The sequence below is a fragment of the Balaenoptera physalus genome, assembly GCF_965194825.1.
Source record: "Balaenoptera physalus genome assembly, chromosome: 9".
Taxonomy (NCBI): Eukaryota; Metazoa; Chordata; class Mammalia; order Artiodactyla; family Balaenopteridae; genus Balaenoptera; species Balaenoptera physalus.
Window position 1 is genome coordinate 49,960,261 of NC_138888.1, and position 23,630 is coordinate 49,983,890.

General features: G+C 37.0%; 1 protein-coding gene and 1 long non-coding RNA gene across 10 annotated transcripts in view; both read left to right on the forward strand.

Annotated features, from left to right (window-relative positions):
- The window catches only part of WASF1 (WASP family member 1), a 94,468-nt gene that overhangs the window by 26,577 nt on the left and 44,261 nt on the right, over window positions 1–23,630 (forward strand). The window lies entirely within an intron of this gene.
- LOC309667197 overlaps window positions 17,393–23,630 on the forward strand; it is a 403,215-nt gene continuing 396,977 nt past the window's right edge. Inside the window, exon 1 of the long non-coding RNA XR_014267610.1 lies at window positions 17,393–23,614. This is a non-coding gene — a long non-coding RNA (uncharacterized lncRNA). The remainder of the gene's footprint in view (window positions 23,615–23,630) is intronic.

Sequence of the window (23,630 nt, forward strand, 5' to 3'; positions counted from 1 at the left end):
TGGACCAGTGTCCTGAAGTTGGCTCTCCCACCTCAGAGTCACGGCCCTGATGCCTGGCTGGAACACCAAGAGCCTTTCGTCCACACGGCTCAGAGTAAAAGGGAGAAAAAATAGAAAGAAAGAAAGAAAGAGGCTATAATATAGTGAAGTAAGATAAAGCTATTGTAAAGCAAAGCTATACAGACAAAATCTCACCCAGAAGTATATACATATACACTCACAAAAAAAAAGGAAAAGGGGAAAAATTAATATATCCTGCTCCCAAAGTCCACCTCCTGAATTTGGGATGATTCGTTGTCTATTCAGGTATTCAACAGATGCAGGCACATCAAGTTGTTTGTGGAGTTTTAATCCGCTGCTTCTGAGGCTGCTGGGAGAGATTTCCCCTTCTCTTCCCTGTTCGCACAGCTCCTGGGGTTCAGCTTTGGATTTGGACCCGCCTCTGCGTGTAGGTCGCCTGAGGGCGTCTATTCCCCGCCCAGACAGGACGGGGTTAAAGGAGCAGCTGCTTCGGGGGCTCTGGCTCACCCAGGCTTGGGGGAGGGAGGGGTACGGATGCGGGGCGAGCCTGCGGTGGCAGAGGCCGGCGTGACGTTGCACCAGCCTGAGGCGCGCAGTGCGTTCTCCCTGGGAAGTTGTCCCCGGATCACGGGACCCTGGCAGTGGCAGGCTGCACAGGCTACCGGGTGGGGCGGTGTGGAGAGTGACCTGTGCTCACACACAGGCTTTTTGGAGGCGGCAGCAGCAGCCCCAGCGTCTCATGCCCGTCTCTGGGGTCCGCGCTGATCGCCGCGGCTCGCGCCCTTCCCTGGAGTTCGTTTAGGCAGCGCTCTGAATCCCCTCTCCTTGCGCGCAGTGAAACAAAGAGGCAAGAAAAAGTCTCTTGCCTCTTCGGCAGCTGCAGACCTTTTTCCGGTCTCCCTCCCAGCCAGCTGTGGTGCGCTAACCCCTTCAGGCTGTGTTCACGCCGCCAGCCCCAGTCCTCTCCCTGCGATCTGACCGAAGCCGAACCTCAGCTCCCAGCCCCGCCCGCCCCGGCGGGTGAGCAGACAAGCCTCTCGGGCTGGTGAGCGCTGCTCGGCGCCGAGCCTCTGTGCGGGAGTCTCTCCGTTTTTTCCTCTGTGCCCCTGTTGCTGTGGGGTCTGCGCTGATCGCCGCGGCTCGCGCCCTTCTCTGGAGTTCGTTTAGGCGGCGCTCTGAATCCCCTCTCCTTGCGTGGCTCCGAAGCTTCCCCCCTCTGCCACCCGCAGTCTCTGCCCGCGAAGGGGCTTCCTAGTGCGTGGAAATCTTTCCTCCTTCACAGCTCCCTCCCACTGGTGCAGGTGCCGTCCCTATTCTTTTGTCTCTGTTATTTCTTTTTTCTTTTGCCCTACCCAAGTACGGGGGGAGTTTCTTGCCTTTTTGGAGGTCGGACGTTTTCTGCCAGCGTTCAGTGGGTGTTCTGTAGGAGCAGTTCCACGTGTAGATGTATTTCTACTGTATCTGTGGGAAGGAAGGTGATCTCCGCGTCTTACTCTTCGGCCATCTTCTCTCCTGCTTGGCAAGTGGATTCTTAACCACTGTGCCACCAGGGAAGCCCCCGTATTACTTCTTTAGATTAGTCATTTGTCTGCTACTGTTCTGCCTTTCTCAATTTGAATCAATCCTCTTGCCAAGTTAATCTTTCTCCAATATAACACCAATCATATCACATCATTTCTCAGTTCAAAACTGTTTCCACCTGACTGCTCACTTCCTCCAGAATTAAGGAGAAACTCTTCATACTGACAAGCAACATAGCCCATTGTATCTGTCTTCATTTATCTTTCCCCTTCTTTTCCTTCACTATTCTTCTACTTTTATTCTGTATAGTTCAGTCAAACTGCATTCTCTTTCTTCTCCAAATATATACTATAGTTTCCTGACTCCGAATTTGTTGTTGCTGTTTTGTATGTCTCTATAAAATTTTGAGAGCAAGTATGTCTGAAAATTACCTCTTGTACCAGTGTTCACCTGTCATGATCCTTTACATCGTTGAAGGCTCTCATCAAATTCCATCTATTTCATTGAGCTTTTCCTGATACTTAGTGTTGTGGTCTTTCCATTCATCATATTTCTGCAATTCTCCTGTGCTTTTCTTATATCACTGGCCTTGTACTACCTTTGGTTATACAGGTCCAAAATTCCTTATCTGTAGTTCTAAAGTTCAAAAGACTCTGAAAGCTAGAAGTTTCTTTTTTAAAAAAAAAAAAAGACTAGATTGGTGGCTCTGGTAGGCAAAATAATGGCCCCCCAAAGATGTCCATGTCCTAATAATCCCTGGAACCTATGGACATATTACCTTATTTGGCAAAAGGGACTTTGCAGAGATGATTAAATTAAAGAACTTGCAGTGGAACTTGTATAAAGGGCCAGAAAGTAAATATTTTAGATTTGCCATATGATCTCTGTTGTATCTACTCAGCTCAGTCATTGTAGCCAAAAAGCAGGCACAGTAAAATGTAAATGAAGGAGTATAACTGTGTTTCAATAAAACATTATTTATAGACAAGGGGGAAAAAAAGATCTTGCAATGGGGAGATTAGCCTGGATTACCTAGATGCACTCAATGTAATCACAGGAGTCCTTATGAGAGGAAGAGAGAAGCAAGGGAGTCAGAAGGAAATGTCATGGCAGAAGTAGAGGTTAGAGTAATGGGATTGCTGACTGTGAAGATGAAAGAAGGCCAGGAGCCAAGGAATGCAAACAGCATCTAGAAGTCAGGCAAGGCAAAGAACAGATTCTCCCATTTATCCTCTAGAAAGAACCCAGCCCTGTAGACACCTTGTCTTTAGCCCAGTGAAAGTTCTGACTTCTAGAAGTATAAGATAATAAATTTGTATTGTGTAAGCCACTACATTTTGTGGTAATTTGCTACAGCAGCAGTTGGAAGCTAATACAGTGATAAAACCTGACCTGAACTGATGGGAGGCTATTTATAGTCAATATTTATACCAGTTAGTAAATATTTATACATTTCATTATAGAAATAACAATGTTGGATCATAGGGTGCTGACCTAGACCTTGCTGAGTGGTTTCTTAATATATAATATATATACTGTACTACCTTACTGAAATCTGGGAAATTCTAAATTCTGAAACACATTTCCCCTAAAGGGTTTCAAAAAAAAGAGTTTGTGGACCTAAAATCATTTACACTAAATAATGTCTCTTTCCCTCTAAAAGATTACTATAAGCTAAGTGAGGGCAGAAATTGAGATTTATCTTTGTGTCTCCAGTTCAATGACTTACAGGTAATATGTGTGAAAAAAATATTATTGAATTGACCTTAAATATTTGTATACACTGTGGGGAGTATAAAGTTGTAGGAGACCTGCCAAAATCATCTCAGATCCTAGTGAGAGAGATAAGACATGTATTGGCTCATGATGAGGCATTCCAATGTAAGTGACATACAAATAGCATCAGAGAAGGACTGAAGTAATCTGTGAAAGTTCCACTAAAGAGGGGACTTTTTAGCTGTAACAATGACTACCATATGTATAGCACCTTCTGTACTAGGTTCTTAATGTGCATTACTAAATCCCCACAAAAATCTTATGATAAAACAGATGCTCAGGGATGTTAAATAACTCAGTCTTAAAGGTGAGTAGATTGAGATTGGGTTCATTCTTTGAGGAGAGAATGGCATGAGCAGAAGTCTGGAAGTAGTTGGATAGAAGTCACAGAATAAGTTCAGAGAATTCGATTCTTTTTAAGAGTTTATCTACATAATACTGTAATTGATCTAAAATATAGTTATCTGTTAAATAAAATGTTAACTGTTAGTCTCTCTGGTTGCTGGGATTTGGGATAATTTTATTTTCATGTATGTGAATATTTTCTAAATTTTCTTCAAGAAACGTGTACTGATTATAAAACTGGCAGCAATAAACATTATTTCACATGACTAAAAAACAAGTATGTTGTTTCTGAATATAGTTGGGAAAACACTTCATTTGAAGCTAACTACTATTTGATATATATTTTTTTAAATTAGTGAGCTATCTAAACTTATTTAGTTTGTTATACTGTACTAATTTACATGCCATATAGACATGTTATTCCACGTTAAAATAACTGACCTTAGAAATTCCCTCTTTCAACTGCCTGCAGAGAATCATTATTTAAAAATCTGTTTCAACATTAGTTATTGCTTTTATGCCGGAAACAGTGTAATTCTGTCTTTGGAAATATACTGTACTGTGTTTGAAATTAGTGTATAGATTCCATTTCTGTATATTTCAGCAACCTAGTATTTAACCTGAGAAGTGTTCCTATAGAGAAATAGAAGAGGTGAGAAAAGCCTATTGTGAAAAGTCACACTAGCAGTAATATGATCATCCCTGTAGATACTCTAGGTGCATAGGAATTAGGTTTTATTTGTTGGGCAATTAATAATCTAAGATGATGGTAACAGGTACTTATTTTAGGCGATAAATTTTATTTTCATGTTGGGTGTTGACCCTGGAAATCTTTTCATTTTCATTCCCTGTGGTAAATTTAGTTTTGTCCATCCTTCTTTTATTATCTGCAGTTATTGGAGAATAAACCAATATGGTACCATACAAAAATTAAATATTGATTATTTTTAAAAATATTTATTGAACACTTACTATGTAGCAAGCAGTATGCTAAGTATTTGTACAGTAATGAATGAAACATAGTTTGTACTCTTAGGGAACTTACAGCCAGGTAGGAAAGATATAACAAGTAGATAAAAAGTAAGTATGTATTTATAAATTGAAAACATGCTATGAAGGAAACAAATAGGGCGCTATAATAGGACAAGAAGGGGACGTATGTGAGAGGAGTTAGGAAAGGCCTTTTTGAGCCTTGAGAAATGAAAAGAGGCCAGTGACGTCGAGAGGGAACAGTGGATACAAAGGCCTTACAGTGAAAAGAGCGTGGTGTGAAAGGAAAAGGGTGGTGTGACTGGAGCAACAAAGAGAAGGGTTAAAGGTGAGGATGGAAAGGTAAGCAGGGTCTTGTAGGCTACAGTGAAGGGATTACATTTAGAATAGGGAAGCTGTCGTGAAGGGTTTTAAGCAGGAGAAATAATGTGATCAGACTCATATTTTAAGAATATGTTTAGCTCCTCTAAGAAGGCAAGAATGGACACAAGGAGACCAAATTGGTGTCAGTTATGGTTTGAGCAAGAGATAGTAGTAGCTTGATTCAAGGTAGTGTTAGTGGAAATGGAGAGTAGTAGATGGACTTGATATATATTTTGAAGGTAGAATCAACCAGGATGAGGGGGATGAATAGAGATAGGAGTCAGAATGATTAATAGGCTTCTGACTTGGGTAATTAAATGCATATTTGTGAATATCTGTTTATACATACAGGTGACACAATTTATTGAACTTGGTATTCCTATTAGCTATTGCAGGGTTTAACTGTAAAAAGGAATATATTTCCATTAAGATAGTATATCCCAGAAATTTCTCCAAAAATAAATACTTCCCTTATTAATACTTCTTTCTTATTCATGATTCAAGGAAGGCATCATAATGTGGGAGAAACTTTTAATAAAGTTATATGAGCAGATTATCTTGCTGTACCTTCAGTATTTAGTACAGTGACTGACATAGGCAACAGGCATTCAGTAGAGATTCATTGAATGAATTCTGTCTGAAAGAAAAATAATGTTCCCAGAACCAAACTGAAACAAGATGATTCCTGTGCCATGTAAACAGGTTTTCATTAATGTTGCCCACAGGTGTTTTGTTAGGTTAGGTAGACTGTGACAAAGAAATCAAGCAAATATGACTTAAACTAACATCTCAAATTATAAAATATTTTGTTATGTGACATTATTTAGAGGCTATTTTATAGAGGTGTTATAGGACCACTAGGATCTTGCAATCAATTTCTAGACAAATAGGATGATATAAGGGAGAAAACATTGAACTAGGTAGAACCTAGGAAACCTGATTTCCAATTTTGACTCTGCCATGTATAAGTAATAATATTTTGGGCTAGTTACTAGCTCCCTACACTTCAGTTGCCCCACATGGAAAAATAGGAGTAGTCTATATCTCTCTTGAGGACTTTTTGTAATGATTTAATGTAATGATTAAATACATAAAATATTCACATCTACATGTATATAGCATTTAAAAGACCTTAACAATACCTGATATATAGGTCTCTGGGTAAATTGCAAAAATGACCACAATAAGCAGCTCCTTGACTTTGTTTCTCCATCCTTTTAAGTCTTGGCTTGCCTTATGATATGTTTTGGCCAGTAAACTCAGTGGAAGTGATGTTTTGTGAGTTCTGAGCCTGGGCATTAAGAGGCCTTGAATGTTTCCACGTGTAATCAAATCTAGGCTAGCCAGATAGATGACAAGAGATCATTTAGAACAGAGACAGCCATACCAGCTGAGCCTTCTTAGACCAGCCAGTCTACCTGGCTTCTGTCCACAGCACATGAGTGAGCCTGGCCAAGATCAACAGAACTGCCCAGCTGAGCATAGCCTAAATTGCTGACTCAGAATTGGTTGTTACTTTAAGCTACTAGTTTTTGAGGCATTTTTTTATGTAACAAAAGCCAATTGATAAGATCAATGTCCTTAATAAATCTTACTAAATTATAGAAAAATAGAATTTATTGAGGTGCTGTTATTTGCCAGATACTTTAAAATTTTTACATGAACTTTTCTCGTTTCTAATCCTTAAAACTGCTCGTAGTGATTTCTCGATTAGTATGATCAAACTTAGGTCTCCCTGACCCAAAGTCTGTGCTCTGTCCAATAAGCCATGTTGCCTTTCAAATGAGTTTATTTTAAAATGTTTTATAAACTTAAAAAAAGACACTATAAAATGTTACTATAGATGAAATTAATATAGTGTATTAGGTCCTTTCAGATTGTAAAGAACCTATTGTAAAGAAAAATGCTCAGATTTCCTTAGCCAATGGAGGCTCACTCCAGAGTAGGGTCACAAAGAGGCTGAGTAGACATACAGCCCCTTGGGTCCTAGTGCTTACAGGATAAGGATTTACGTTATGTTTTTCAGGATGCAATAGCAGCTTTAGTGACCAGTTTTTCAGTGTTTATATTGCATTCCTGTTACCTAATAAAGAATGTGAATTTGTTTGTCACCACCTTCCACGGAGTTGTCCACTAGGGCAGAGTTTTGTGCCATGTCACTTTATAGATGACTAGCTTTTCCTATGTCTTGTAATATGTGGCTGCTTTTAGATCAAATACCAATCCAGTGGTTGTGATCATATTATCAGGTTTGGTTTAATTGAAGGCAAAGTAGTACAACTCAGTTTTACTCTATACAAAGATAATTTCATTTATTCAGAAGGGGGTTTTGGGCTTGTATCTGTTATCTCTCACAGGATAATAAGCTACTGCAAACCTTAATGGCTTAAAACAACTATTTTGTTTGTTCATGATTCTGTAGACCAGTAATTTGGGCTGGGATCAGCTGAGCAATTCATCTGCTGATCTTGTCAAGGTTACTTATATGACTGCAGTTATCTGGTGGCCCAGTTTGGGTTGGAGAGTCTAAGAAGACCTCATTCACGTGGCTGGCAGTTGGCTCTGGATATTGGCTGGGCCGTATATCTCCAGGAGGCTATCTGAGCTTATCTGTGGAAGAGTTCAAAGAGAGCATTTATAGGAGCTGTGAGGTCTGTTGAGGCTTAGACTTGGAAATCACACAGTGTCACTTCTACCACATGATATTGTCAAAACAAGTCACAAAACCAGCCCATATTCAAGGAGTATGGAAATAATGTAATAAAGAGTTACAAAGAATTTGCAGTCATTTCTAATTTACCATAGGTCCTGAGGCACTTAAGGTTGCATGAACTGGACAACACCTATGGGTAATAATACACAATTATTAAAAAATTACCACACAAATTTGACCTGTGTTATTTGGTAGAATAAGCTAGGGAGTCAGAGGCCTGAGGGAATGTGGGAGGTGATAAGAAGATGGAGTCTAATGTACTTTCCTTAAATGGCATGGAATAGCAAAGAGAAATGTTATTTGCAAGGAATGGATCCTCACAAAAAGAATAATTTCACAGTTTTTATCTTTTTTATAAGACAATTACATGTAGCTAGACTTTTAGAAATCTGAAAACTGGATCTCTTTTTTTCTATCCTTCTTCATCCTTTGATATAAAAAGGAGGTGAAAATGTATTACTGCCTTCTGACTTAATAGCCTCTAAAGCAATTTAATTGAATGTACTTTTGGACTATTAGGAGTATAGAAACAAGGATAAATGACTAAGGTATACCTTCATTTTGATTTTATTTTTTATCTTTTTTTTTTTAATTTATTTATTTATTTTTGGCTGTGTTAGGTCTTCGTTTCTGTGCGAGGGCTTTCTCTAGTTGTGGTGAGCGGGGACCACTCTTCATTGCAGTGCGCGGGCCTTTCACTGTCGTGGCCTCTCTTGTTGCGGAGCACAGGCTCCAGACGGGCAGGCTCAGTAGTTGTGGCTCACGGGCCTAGTTGCTCCACGGCATGTGGGATCTTCCCATACCAGGGCTCGAACCCGTGTCCCCTGCATTGGCAGGCAGATTCTCAACCACTGCGCCACCAGGGAAGCCCTAGTTTTTATCTTTTTAAATTTTCTTTTAATCTTCATTTTTTAAAATATTTATTTATTTATTTATTTATTTATTTTTGGCTGTGTTGGGTCTTCGTTTTTTTGTGTGTGTGTGAGGTCTTTCTCTAGTTGTGGCAAGCGGGGGCCACTCTTCATCGCGGTGCGCGGGCCTCTCACTATCGCGGCCTCTCTTGTTGCGGAGCACAGGCTCCAGACGCGCAGGCTCAGTAGTTGTGGCTCACAGGCCTAGTTGCTCCGTGGCATGTGGGATCTTCCCAGACCAGGGCTCGAACCCGTGTCCCCTGCATTAGCAGGCAGATTCTCAACCACTTTGCCACCAGGGAAGCCCTAATCTTCATTTTTAACTGCAGAATTACTTCTTGTGATATTGTGATATAATAAGAAGCATATAGTTGGTCTTTGTCCCTGGTTCCTCACACAAGCTGCTAAAACCTTTGAGTGTCTTTTTGTATGCAGATGAGATGACTAGTGGCAAGGGACCCCCTAAATAGCGCCTAGATGGGGACCAGAAAGACCAAGCCTTGATTAAGAAGCTTGGAACTTTCAGGCTTACTCCCCAACCTCCAAAAAGGGAAGAGGGGCTAGAGATTAAGTTAATCACCAATGAACAATGATTTCATCAACCATGCCTATGTAATGAACCCTCTGTAAAAACTCTTAAATTACAGGGTTTGGAGAGCTTCCAGATTGGTGAACACATTGAGCTGCTGGGAGGGTGATGTGCGCAGACAGGGCATGGAAGCTCTGCACTGATTTCTCCCCACCCCCAATACCTTGCCCAGATGTATTTGTACATGGCTGTTCTTGAGTTGTATAACAAACCAGTAATAGTAAGTAAAGTGCCTTCCCGAGTTCCACGAGCTGTTCTAGCAAATCATCAAATCTGAGGAGGGGGTCAGGGGAACCCCTGATTTATAGCCTGTTGGTGAGAAGGGTGGAAGGCCTAAGACTTTTGACTGGCTTCTGAAGTTGCGGGCAGTCTTACGGGAGTGAGCAACCTGTGGGGTTGCGCTGTCTCTGGGTAGTTAATGTCAGAATTGAATTGACGTGTAGGACACTCAGTTGATGTCCACAGAGAATTGGAGAACTCCTTGGTATGGAAAAATCTACACATCTGTTGTCAGAAGTGAGGTGTGCGTAAAAACAGATCACAGTACTTCTGTTCTTCTGAGTCTGTTAAAACTAACATTCAGATTTGATTATTGATTATGTTAAAGACCAGACCAGTCTGTCTGAAAATTCAACAAAGCACTTTTCTACAAGCATATACTTAGTGGATTCTGTGGACATGGAAAATAATAGTTCATAAAAAGGAAGGTGGCAGAAATCCAGACTACTGCTGTTCATTTCATTCAAATATTGTTCTTTAAAATGAAAGAAAGTCATTCCAATTATAATAAGATAGGGTAGCCCTTTATCCTTGGAAGATTCTTCTTTAAGAAATACTTATAGAATTTTTTCACAGAAATAATAATTAACATTTTTGAGTTCTTATTTGCTATGTGCCAGACCTTCTGCTAGTCATTTTAGCTTATTTAATCCTCACAAACAACGAAGTGAAGTAGGTAGTATTAATCCCAGAGGCACAGAGAGGTTAAAGTCAGCACAATTTGTTTGTGGCAGAGCCATATTCAAACCCCATCTCCTCTGTTGTCAAACTCTGTATTCCTAAACATTATAGGAAACTGCCTTTAAATTTTACAAATTAAGTTCAACTAGCAATATTTTTGCTAGAGGACAAAGTAAATAAAAATGTTTCATCTATTGCTGGAGTATAAAATGCCAATATTTATTGTTTTAATAATGTATGTAATACTAAAACTGAAATAGGTTTCATCTCATGTCGGCTTTCCTGGTGTCTCTGGTCATTCTTTGAGCCTTGCTTTCCATAAAATGAGGACGCTATTGTAATCTGAATATTCTCTGTAAAGACTCTACTTTTGGTTTGTAAATGCAATCTGGAATGACATTGGTATTTTAAAAACATTATAGTCTTAAATCTGTTCAGGATAAAAGGGTTCAGAAATATTTTGATCAAAATGAGAATTCAGAATAGGAGAATTATTGTTGGTATCATTTTTTTTTCTCATTATTAAACCCTCTTCCTAGTCTTTCGCCCTAATTTCCTGGTCCATCGAACTGTTTCTTTTCACATGCATTCATCTGTTTCCCATTACCCTTAGTCCCTGATACTGACATTCCATTTTGGCTTGGTATACCACTGATTTTACTCATAAATGTTTCTCTTTTCCCAGCTACACCCTTGGTACCCTTTTAAATTCAAGTTGACACTACTGCATCCCTACCCTTTCTCCTTTTATAAAAACTTTTAATTTTTGTTGTTCCTTGCTTCCTTTATTGCTAGAATTCATGCCTCTTACCAAGAGTCTAAAGGAAGAGGTAAAAGGGGGTGTACACAAGAGCTAAGTCTTCTAGAACACTGTACTCAAACTTTATTGTGCATCCTAATTACCTGGGGATCTTGTTTAAAAAGTAGATTTTGATCAGAAGTTACAGGGTGGTATTAAAATTTTGCAGTTCTTACTTGTTCCCAGGTGATGCTGGTTTAAGGACCACACTTTGAATTAGTGCTGCTATGGAAAGTCTAAGCCAGAAGGAAGTAGTTAGGAAAAATATCGCCTTAAAGGAGACTCATTCTTAAATGATGATGTTATTTTAAAAGTTCCCTTGCCCCTTTGGCCATGTGAGGACACAGCAAGAAGACAGCCACCTGTGAGCTAGGAAGCCGGCCCTCACCAGATTTCTTGATCTTGGACTTCCCATCCTCTCGAACTGTAAGAAATGAATTTCTTTGTTTACACGCCACCCAGTCTGTTATTCTGCTACAATAGTCAGAACAGTAAGGCAGTAGTTTGAGTAAGAAGAGATGGAGAAGACACAGACATCTGAATAGAATACCTTCTAAGTTCCTAATATTGGTAAAACACTCTTAGGACTTTTTGAAAATTGTGGTAAAATATACATAACATCTTACCATTTTAAGCATTTTGGAAGTGTTCAGTTCTGTGGCATTAAGTACATTCACATGTTGTATGACTTTTTAAAATAGATTTTATTTTTATAGCAGTTTTAAGTTCACAGCAAAATTGAGTAGAAAGTACAGAGTTCCCATATACACACTCACTCTGCAAATGTATGCCTACCCCAGTATCAACATTCTGCACCAGTGGTACATTTGTTACAATCAATGAACCTGCACTGACACATCATTACTATTGAAGGTCCATAGTTTACATTGGTGTTCACATTTGGTGTTATATATTTTGTAGATTTTGATGAATGTCTGAAGGCATGTATCTACTGTTTTAGTGTCATCCAGAATGCCCTAAAATTCCTCAGAGCTCTGCCTATGCACCTCTTCCCTACTCTCAAACTGTGGCAAACACTGATTTTTTACTGTCTCTATAGTTTTGCCTTCTCCAGAATGTCATATAGTTGGAATCACACAATATATAGACTTTTCAGATTGGCTTTCTCTTAGTAATATGCAATTAAGGTTCCTCCATGTCTTTTCATGGCTTGATAGCTCATTTCTTTTTAGCACTGAATAACTTTCCATTGTTTGGATGTATGCACCATACTTTATCCTTTTACCTGCCAGAGGACATCTTGGTTGCTTCCAAGTTTTGGCAATTATGAATAAAGCTGCTATAAACATCCATGTGCAGGTGTTTGTGTGGACATAGGGTTTCAACTATAGGGTTCCTTGAATAAATACCAAGGAACTTGATTGCTAGATCATATGGTAAGGGTTTATTTAGTTTTATAAGAAACTGCCAAACTGTCTTCCAAAGTGGCTATACACATATTGCATCCTCATCAGCAATAGCAGTGAATGAGATTCCTGTTGCTCTACATCCTCGTCAGCGTTTGGTATTGTTGTCAGTATTGTCTAATAGGTATATAGTGGTATCTCGTTGTTTTTTTATTCTATTTATTTATTTATTTATTTATGGCTGTGCAATGCGGCTTGTGGGATCTTAGTTCCCCAACCAGGGATTGAACCTGCACCCTCGGCACTGAAAGCGCAGAGTTCTAACCACTGGACTGCCAGGGAATTCTCATTGTTTTGATTTGCAGTTCTCTAATGACAGATGATGTTGAACATCTTTTCATATGCTTATTTGCCATCTATATCTCTTTTTTGGTGAAGTGTCTGTTTAGATCTTTTGCCCAGTTTTTAATCAGGTTGTTCCTTTGTTTTTAAAACTGTTTTTAAGAATTCTTTGTATATTTTGGATAACAGTCCTTTTTCAGTCTTTTGCAAATATTTTTTCACAGTCTGTGATGTGTCTTCTCATTCTCTTGATGATGTCTTTTGCAGAGCATAAATTTTTAATTTTAATAAAGTCCAGCTTATCAGTTTTTTTCGTGGATCTAAAAAGTCACTGCCAAACCCAAGGTCATCTAGATTTTCTCCTATGTTATCTTCTAGAAGTTTTATAGTTTTTCATTTCACATTTAGGTCTTTGATTCATTTTGAGTTAATTTTTGTGAAGGGTGTAAGGTCTGTGTCTATATTCACTTTTTTGCATGTAGATGTCCAGTTGTTCCAGCACCATTTGTTGAAAAGACTGTCTTTGCTCCATTGTACAGGCATACCTTGGACATGTTGTGGGTTTGGTTCCAGACCACTCCAGTAAGGTGTATATCACAATCAAGCTAGTCACATGAATTTTTTTGTTTCTCAGTGCATATAAAAGTTATGTTTATACTATACTATAGTCTATTACATGTGCAGTAGCACTATGTCTAAAAAAAAGTATATATCTTAATTAAAAAATACTTTATTGCTAAAAAATGCTAACTGTCATCTGATAACACAGTGTTGCCACAAACCTTCAATTTGTAAGAAATGCTGTATCTGTGAAGCACAATACAACTGAGGTATGCCTATTATTACCTTTGCTTTTTTGTCAAAGGTCAGTTGACTTTATTTATGTGGCTCTGTTTCTGGGCTCTCTGTTCTGTTCCATTGATCTGTTTGCCTGTGCTTTTGCCAGTACTGCACTGTCTTGCTTACTGTAGCTTTATGCTAAGTCTTGAGGTCAGGTAGTGTCAGTTTCCAACTTATTTTTTTTTTCCTTCAGTACTGCATTGGCTGTTCTGGGTCTTTTGGCTTTCCGTATAAACTTGAGAATTAGTTTGTCAATAGCTACAAAATAAATTGCTAGTATTTTGATTGGGATTGCATTGAATCTATAGATCAAGTTGGGAAGAACTTACATCGTGACAATATTGAGTCTTCCTACCTGTGAACATGAAATATTGTTCCATTTATTTAGTTCTTCTTTGATTTTTTTAAATCAGAGTTTTATAGTTTTCCTCATATAGCTCTCATACAAATTTTGTTAAATTTATACCTAAGTATTTTGGGTTTTGGGGGTGCTAATGTAAATTATGTGTTATTAATTTAAATTTCCAATTGTTATTGCTGGTATATAGAAAAACAGTTGAGTTTTATATATTAACCTTGTATCCTGCAGCCTTGCTATAATAACATTAATTCCTGGAGTTTTTTGTTGTTGTTGTTGATTATTTTGGATTTTCTACATAGACAGTCATGTTATCTGTGAATAATGACAGTTTTATTTCTTCCTTCTCAGTCTGTATACTTTTTCCTTTTCTTGTCTTATTGCATTAGCTAAGACTTTGAGTAGGATGTGGTGATATGGAACATCCTTGCCTTGTTTCTGATCTTGGCAGGAAAGCTTCTAGTTTCTCACCATGAAGTATGATGTTAGCTGTAGGTAACAGCTTTAGCTATTAGGTGTTCTTTATCAAGTTGAGGAAGTTACCCTCTATTCCTAGTTTGCTGGCCATTCTGAATTTATCATGAATGGGTGTTGGTTTTTTGTCAAATGTTTTTTTCTACTCTATTAATATGATTGTGTGACTTTTCTTCTATAGCCTGTTGATGTGATGGATTAGTTTGATTGATTTTCGACTGTTGAACCAGTCTTCCATAACTAGAATGAATTCCACTTGGTCATGGTGTATAATTTTTTTGTACCTTATTGGATTGATTTTGCTAATTTTTGTGGGAGATTTTTGCATCTATATTCATGAGAGATGTTGATTTGTAGTTTTCTTTTCCTGATACTTCTTTGTCTGGCTTTTGTATTAGTGTAATGCCAACTTCATTGAGTTAGGAAGTATTCCTTCTACTTCTGTCTTTGTTTTATGACTTTTGAAGCAAGCAAGTGCTATCTGCCTGATATATCTTAGTTTATATTTTACCTGTTTTGAGAATACTATACAATGAAAACGTGAAAATGTAATTAGGTCAGAGTAGACTCACAGAAGTGAAATCATGAAAAAAAAGGGGAGTTGGAGCAGAATTCATCTCTCTGTGTTCTAGGACCTGTCCCCCCAAAAAAGAAAATATTTTTCATAAGTAATCATTCTCGATAAATTCAAATTACTTTTACTCTTTAAAAACACTTGAATATATTTCCTAAAATATATTCACTGAAATGCCCAATAATCACTCAAGATATGTCAGTGAGAGCTAGAATGAATTTCACCACTTACTTGTGCTCTTTCAAAATTGCTTATTAATCAACTTTAGATTTATTAATGTTAGTTGGTGGTAACAAGTCCACCATTATGTGTTTTATTTTAGACCTCTTTTCTTTATTTGCTTATGTGTGTAATACTTCTTAATTGAAGACTACTCATAGAGGCTGAGTTCTTGCTGAACTGTGGTCCTTCCGTAGAGGTCAGGTTAAGGCTGGGTTCTTGTTGTCACATAGCCTGTTCATAGAGGACAAAGTAACATTGTTCATCATAGTAAATGAGAAATCTGGAATGCAGGCATCTTTGTAATAATGCATTGAAAATGCATTGTATATAATCTGTATGATACTGTATTTTATTAGGCATATAGACAACAAAATAAAACCATGGAAAGAAAGATATGTTGAAAAAAAAAAGTAGAATTTAGAAGAGACTTAGGTCTTTGCCTGTTAGCCCATTGTCCTTGTTATCATTCAAACTGTTTGTAGAATCCTAGTTCCTCCAAGGTTTTTTCCAGGTACAGAAGAGGAGACTTCACAGCTTCTCCTGAAATCTACTTTTGGAACTCAGAAGAGTCCCTCTCATTTTTTGCAGCAAAGGTAACTCTTTGCCTGCCACTTATCCTCTCCCTGCCCCACCTCAGGCTCTTAAAACAAACTTATGTATATTATTTATGAAGAAAAACAAAAACATATGTTCACACATAGACTTGCACAAAATGTTCATAGTCATTTTATTTGTAATAGCCCCAAACTGAAAATAACCCAAATGTCCATCAACAGATGAATGGATAAATTAGGGTACATCCATACCATGAACAATAAAATTCAATAATAATAGTGAATGACTTGTTGATACATGCAACAACAGGGATGAATCTAAAAAAAATCATTAGGCTAATGGAAAGAAGACAGGCAAAATGTATAAATATGATTCCATATATATAGAATTCTATAATAAACAAACAAATCTATAGTGACAGAAAGCAAGTCACTGGTTGATTGCAGGCATGAGTGGAGGAAAGGATTGCAAAGGGGCACAAAGAAAATGTAAGGAGTGACTGTAGTGATTTCACAGTGTTAAATTGTTAAAACTGCTTTAAAACTAATTAATCGTACAGTTATAAATATGTACACTTAAATTTCTGTTGCTGCTTAACAAATTACCGCATATTTACCAGATTAAAACAGCATCTATTGATTATTTCACAGTTTTGTAGGTCAGAAGTTTGAGTGGGCTCAGCTGGTTTTCTGTTTAGAGTCTGATAAGCCTGAAATCAAGGTGTTAACTGGGCTACATTCATTTCCAGAGGCTTTGGGGGGAAAAATCAGCTTCCACACTTATTCAAATTGGCAGAATCGGTTCCTTACAGTTGTAGAACTGAAATTCTTATTTTATTCCTGGCTGTCAGCCAAATGTTGCTCTTAGGTCTTAAAGACTACTCTCAGGTCCTTTCCAAGTGGCCTCTGTCTTCAAGCCAGCAGTGATATGGTGAATCTCCCTTATGATTTGAATCTCTGACTTCCTCTTTTGCTATCAGCTGGAGAAGACACTCTGTTTTTAAAGGGCTCATGTGATTAGGTTAAACTCATGCATATAATCTTTGTATATTAATGTTGGCTGATTAGCAAACATAATTATATCTTCAAAATCTCTTGTAACATGTAATATAATCATGGGGGTAGTAGTAGGAGGTGCTGGAGATCTGGGGGCTATCTTAGAATTCTGCCTATCACATAGGGCAGTATACTGTACTTCAATTATACCTCAATAAAGTTTGTATATGTATTTTTTTTCTAAAAATAAGACAAAAGACATAATAATAATAATGGTTATAATAATAAATGCTTGCAGAGGGATGATTGTGAGACTTAGAAAAGTTGTAGATTGATTATTCTCACTGATTCAGCATAGCATTTGCATAGCATTTCCATGTCCAAGCCAGGGAATTAGAACTAAAATGTTAATAATATGCCTAGCACCTTTTCAGTATTTGTATTTTTTTTCACCTGTAATGAGAGGAAACTGTAGAATGTTGAGGATGTAACTATGAATCAAACATAATAGAAAAGAGGTGATTTTGAAAGTTTTACAAGTTCTTGACTCAAAATTGTGATTAATGAATATTATAATTTAATTGTATGTCTACCAATATAAATTTAATAAAGTCCCTATTCATTATTTAAACTTGCACGATAGATGAATTAATGTAGCTATGAATTTTGTTGATCCTGTTATTATTTAGACCAATCTTGGAATTCTTGAGTTTACAGAATTCTTATATTACAGAATGTAGGGAATACTGTTTCTATATCATGGAAGAGGTTTTATGTATTTATCATTTACTTTCTAGCAAGGATTAAATCAAGAATAATATATTTAATATTTTATTATAATTATTATTTAATGGCCAAAGATTTTAGAAATTTAAAAAATACTGTAGACTAGAAGCTTTAGAATAAAATGTGATTAGTCTTGGTTGGATCATCAAATTATTAGTGTACAATACCAAGTGTTAGCAAGGATGTCAAACAGCTGGAATGCTCATAAAGAGCTGGTGGGGTATAAATTGGTTCAAGCACTTTGGAAAACTATTTAGCAATATTTACTAAAGCTCTGCATATGTATGTATATATATATACCCTATGGCCCAGCATTTTACTGCCTCCAGTCATTTCACATATACTCCATAATAAACAATAAGATCTCTTTAAAATTCTTTAAAGGCAAATGTTTGTGATCTTTTGCTCCTTAAGAAGACTCGTATGTTCTTTATTGAATATCAAAGTTCAAATTTTTCAATTTGATTGCATTTTATCTTCTAGTTCTGTTGATACCTTTGTGTTCCTTTCAGGCATGTTTCCTTATTTATCCTCTCTTATTCTTGACTTAAAATATCCTGTCTCCTTGCCATTTTATCCATCACAGACATCAGTGTTGTCCAGTACAACTTTCTGCAGTTATGGTATAATGTTCTATAACTATGTTGTCTGGTATTGCAGCCACAAGCCACATGGGGCTATTGAGCACTTGAAATGTGGCTAGTGTGACTGAAAAACTGAACTTGAAATTATTTATTTTTAATTTAGCTACATGGGGCTAGCAGTTAATATATTGGATAGCACAGGTCTATATCAATATTGTCTTCCTTATCTCTTTAGCTTGTTTTGATTTCATTCTCTCTACATACCTAATAATTTGTCTTATCCTACTTTTAGACCATAGCCATATGTTAATTTTTATTGTTTTAAATTTTTTGGCATATATCTTTGTTTCCTTATTATCTTGTAAGCTTCTGGGTAGTGAAGGTATTTTATTTCATTTATATCTCTTTTACCACCTATGTTTTGATCATAATATATAATCTGAAAATATTTGTTGGAAGAGGTAGTCACCTGGGAATTGGGGAGCTTCAAAACACCATCGAAAATCTTCTAGTATTGTGAAATTTGAAGGCTGATTTGTCAAGAACATAAAATGGAATGAAAAAATACTAACAGATTAGGAGTGGAGCAGTAGATTAAAAATCTGGAAACCTAAAATCTAATATTAACTTTGATGTTAATTTTATGAACTTGGACAAGTTTTAATATTTTCTCAGGTAAGTTTGTTCATCTAAAAAAATGAGAGATGAAATGGTTTTTAATATCTCTTCCAGCTTAAGATTCTTTAAAGAGGTCTATTTTGAATTGAAAACTTTTAACAGTAGGGATTAATGTTGATACTGGTTTTATATGTTTAAAATGTTCAAGAGGAGAAAGCACATGTTGAAATGCCAGTACATCCCTTTGTGTAGTGAAAAATTATGTGAAGATCTAATGAGACAGTGAGTGGACAAGAAAATAGCAAATGAGCTTCTTTGTAGCAAACTGAATACAACTAAGGAAAAATAAAACTATGTTTAAATGATTATGTATTCCAAGTAATTAGTTACAAATCCAGGAATAAGATTTAGGAGAAAGTGTCAACTTGTTATAATGAAGGAAACACTGAATTGGAAGCCAGAACTGAGATTATTATCCCTGCAATGCCGATAGTTAGCTGTATGACAACATGTGGTAAAGTTGAAAGGGTATTTACTTCTGCATGCCATAGCATCCTCTATTGACATCTTCAGGACCATAGCATAAACCAAAGAGTGTGCCCATACTCTTTCAAAAGACCTAGAAATGATTTGACTATACCTCATATCACTGTTTACCTGTGTCAACTGGCAGAAATACAAGCCTCGTTTTCTGTTATCTTCTGAACTCACATCTTCATACTGCTTTGAATAGCTCCTTGTTTGACCCATTTCTCCATCTTTCTCAAATCTTCCCATTGTGCTCCAGAGAGCTTCTGTCTGTGTGACCTGCAGACTTTGCTATGTATAGTCATTTTCATTCTCTTCTCCAAACTTAAACCTTCCATCTCTATCAATTCTATCTTCTAACCATTAATGTTGGTGAGAAATTCAAATAAATTAGTATCCATTGTGCACTTACTGTGTGCCAGGGCCTTTTTCCCACCAGCTTCACTGAGATATAATTGACATATAACATTGTATAAATTTAAGGTGTACAATGTGATAATATGATACAAGTATGTATTGTGAAATGATTACCACAATACGATTAGTTAACTGCATCCATCACTTCACATAGTTACCTTTTTTGTTATTGTGAGAACATTTAAGATCCACTCTCTTAGCAACTTCCAAGTGTATAATACAATATTGTTAAATATAGTCACTATGCTATTCATTGGATCCCCCAAATTTATTCATTTTATACCTGGAGAGTTTGTACCCATTTCCCTCAATCCCCATTCCCTGGCAACCACAATTCTACTTTCTGTTTCTGAGTTTAGCTTTTTTAGATTCCATGTATAAGTGAGATTATACATTGTTCATCTCTATCTGGCTTATTTCACTTAGCATAATACCATCAAGGTTGTCGCAAATGGCAGGATTTCCTTTATTTTTATGACTGAATATTATTTCATTATAAATACTGTATATAGCACATTTTCTTTATCTCTTCATCCGTCAGTGGACATTTAGGTTGTTTCCATGTCTTGCCTATTGCGAATAATGCTGCAATAAACATGGGATTGCAGATACCTCTTCAAAATAATGATTTCATTTCCTTCAGATATATACCCAGAAGGGGGATTGCTGGATCATGTGGTAATTCTATTTTTAATTTTTTTGAGGAGCCTCCATACCATTTCCATAGTAGCTGTGCCAATTTACATTCCAACCAACAGTATACAGTGGTTCCCTTTTCTCCACTTTATTTATTTTTGATTATGTTGGGTCTTCATTGCCGCGCGCGGGCCTTCTCTAGTTGCGGCATGTGGGGGCTTCTCTTTGTTGTGGTGTGCGGGCTTCTCATTGTGGTAGCTTCTCTTGTTGCGGAGCACAGGCTCTAGGTGCACAGACTTCAGTAGTTGCAGCACATGGGCTCAGTAGTTGCAGCACGCGGGCCCTAGAGCACATGGGCTTCAGTAGTTGCGGCATGTGGACTTCTGTAGTTGTGGCATGCTGGCTCAGTAGTTGTGGCTCTCAGGCTCTAGAGCACGGGCTCAGTAGTTGTGGTGCACGGGCTTAGTTGCTCCGTGGCATGTGGGATCTTCCCACACCAAGGATCGAACCCATGTCCGCAGCATTGGCAGGTGGATTCTTAACCACTGAGCCACCAGGGAAGTCCCTATTATCTCTTGTTTTTTTGAGAATAGCCATTATAACAGTTGTGAGGTGATATCTCATTGTGGTTTTAAATTGCATGATATCACTTATATTTGGAATCTAAAAAATACAACAAACTAGTGAATGCAACAAAAAAGAAGCAGACTCACCGATACAGAGAGCAAACTAGTGGTTACCAGTGGGGAAGGGGAGGGGCAATAAAGGGGTGGGGAAGTGGAAGGTACAAACTATTGGGTGTAAGATAGGCTCAAGGATGTATTGTATAACATGGGGAATATAGCCAGTATTTTGTAATAACTGTAAATGGAAAATAACCTTTAAAATTGTATAAAAAATTTTTTAAAAAAGAAAAAAATTACATTTCCCTGATAATTAGTGATGTTGATCATCTTTTTATTTACTTGTTGACCATTTGTATGTCATCTTGGAAAAATGTCTGTTCGCTCCTCTGCCCAATTTTTAATTGGATTGTTTGGGGGTTTTTTGCTGTTGGGTTGTGTGGGTTCCTTATATATTTTGGATATTAACCCCTTATTAAATAAATGGTTTGCAAATATTTTTCCCCATTCTGGAGGTTGTCTCTTATTGATTGTTTCTTTTGCTGTGCAGAAGCTTTTTAGTTTGATGTCATCCCTCTTGTTTATTTTTGCTTTTGTTACTTGTGCTTTTGGTCTTGTATCCAAAAAAATCATTGCTAAGACCAATGTCAAGTAGCTTTTCCCCTTTGTTTTCTTCTAGGAGTTTTACATTTCAGGTCTTACATATAAATCTTTAATTCATTTCAAGTTAATTTTTGTGAGTGAAGTCAGATAGGGGTCCAATTTCATTCTTTTGCATGGGAATATCTACTTTTCCCAATACCATTTATTGAAAAGACTATCTTTTCCACATTGAGTATTCTTGTCTCCCTTGTCAAATATTAGTTGACCATTTATACATGCATGTATCTCTGGGCTATTGATTCTGTTCCATTGGTCTGTATATCTTATTTTTCTGTCAGTACCATAATGTTTTAATTTCTATTGCCTTTTAGTATAAAATCAGGAAGTATGTTGCTTCCAGCTTTGTTCTTCTTCCTCAAGATCGATTTGGCAATTTGGGTTTTTTTGTGTTTCCATATGAATTTATAGAGTTGCTTTTTCTATTTCCGTGAAAAATGCAATTGGAATTTTGATAGGAATTCAGTGCATTCAAAATTCATTGAATCTGTAAATGGCTCTGGGTAATATGGACATTTTAACAATATTAATTCTTCTAGTCCATGAACATGAGACATCTTTCCATTATTTGTGTCTTCTTCAGTTTCTTTCATCAGTGTCTTATAGTTTTCAGTGTACGTATCTTTTACCTCCTGGGTTAATAACTTTATTCTTAAGTATTTTGTTGTTTTTGATGCTATTGTAAATGGGATTATTTTCTTTATTTCTTTTCTGGATAGTTCATTGTTAGTGTATAGAAATATAGCTGATTTTTTTATGTTGATTTTGTATTCTGCAACTTTACTGAATTTATCAGTTCTAACAAATTTTTTTGGTAGTCTTTAGGGTTTTCTAGATATACTATGTCTCTGCAAACAGACATAATTTTACTTCCTTTTTACCAATTTGGATGCCTTTTATTTCTTTTCTTTTTTTTTTTTTTCTTTTGCCTAATTGGACTTCCAGTACTGTTGAATAAAAGTTTTAAGAGTGGACATCCTTGTCTTGTTCCTGACCTTAGAAAAAAGCTTTAGCTTTTCTCTGTTGAGTATGATGTTAGATGTCAGCTTGTCATATATGACCTTTACTGTGTGAGATATGTTCATTCTATACCAAATTTGTTGAAAGCTTTTATCATGAAAGAGTGTTGAATTTTGTCAAATGCTTTTTCTGCATCTATTGAGATGATCATATGATTTTTATCTTTCATTTTATTAATGTGATATATCACACTTATTGATTTGCATATATTGAACCATCCTTGCTTCCCAGGGATAAATCCCACTTTATCATGATATATGATTCTTCTAGTGTGCTGTTGAATTGGTTTGCTAGTATTTGGTTAAGAATTTTTGCATCTGTATTTGTCAGGGATATTGGTGTACACTACTAAGTGTAATGTAATGTCCTTATCTGGCTTTGGTGTCAGGGTAAAGCTAGCCTCATAAAATGAGTGTGGGAGTGTTCCCTTCTCTTCAGTTTTTTGGAAGGGTTTGAGAAGGATTGGCTTTAATTTTTCTGTAAGTGTTTGATAGAAATCACCAGTGAAACCATATGGTCCTGGGCTCTCCTTGGCTGGGAAGTTTTCGATTATTGATTTAATTTCCTTACTTGTTACTGATTTGTTCAGATTTTCTATTTCTTCATAAATTAGTCTCGGTAGTTTGTGTATTTCTAGGAATTCATTCATTTTTTTCTAGGTTATCTAATTTGTTCATGTATAATTGTTCATAGTAGCTGCCTATGAACCTTTGTATTTCTCCGGTATCATTTGTAATGTTTCTTTTAACTTCTGATTTTGTTTGAGTCCTCTCTCTTTTTTTCTTGGTTAGTCTAGCTAAAAGGTTGTCAATTTTATCTTTTCAAAAACCAATTCTCGGGCTTCCCTGTTGGCACAGTGGTTGACAATCTGCCTGCCAATGCAGGGGACACGGGTTCGAGCCCTGGTCTGGGAAGATCCCACATGCCACAGAGCAACTAGGCCCGTGAGCCACAACTACTGAGCCTGTGCGTCTGGAGCCTGTGCTCCGCAACAAGAGAGGCCGCGATAGTGAGAGGCCCCCGCACTGTGATGAAGAGTGGCC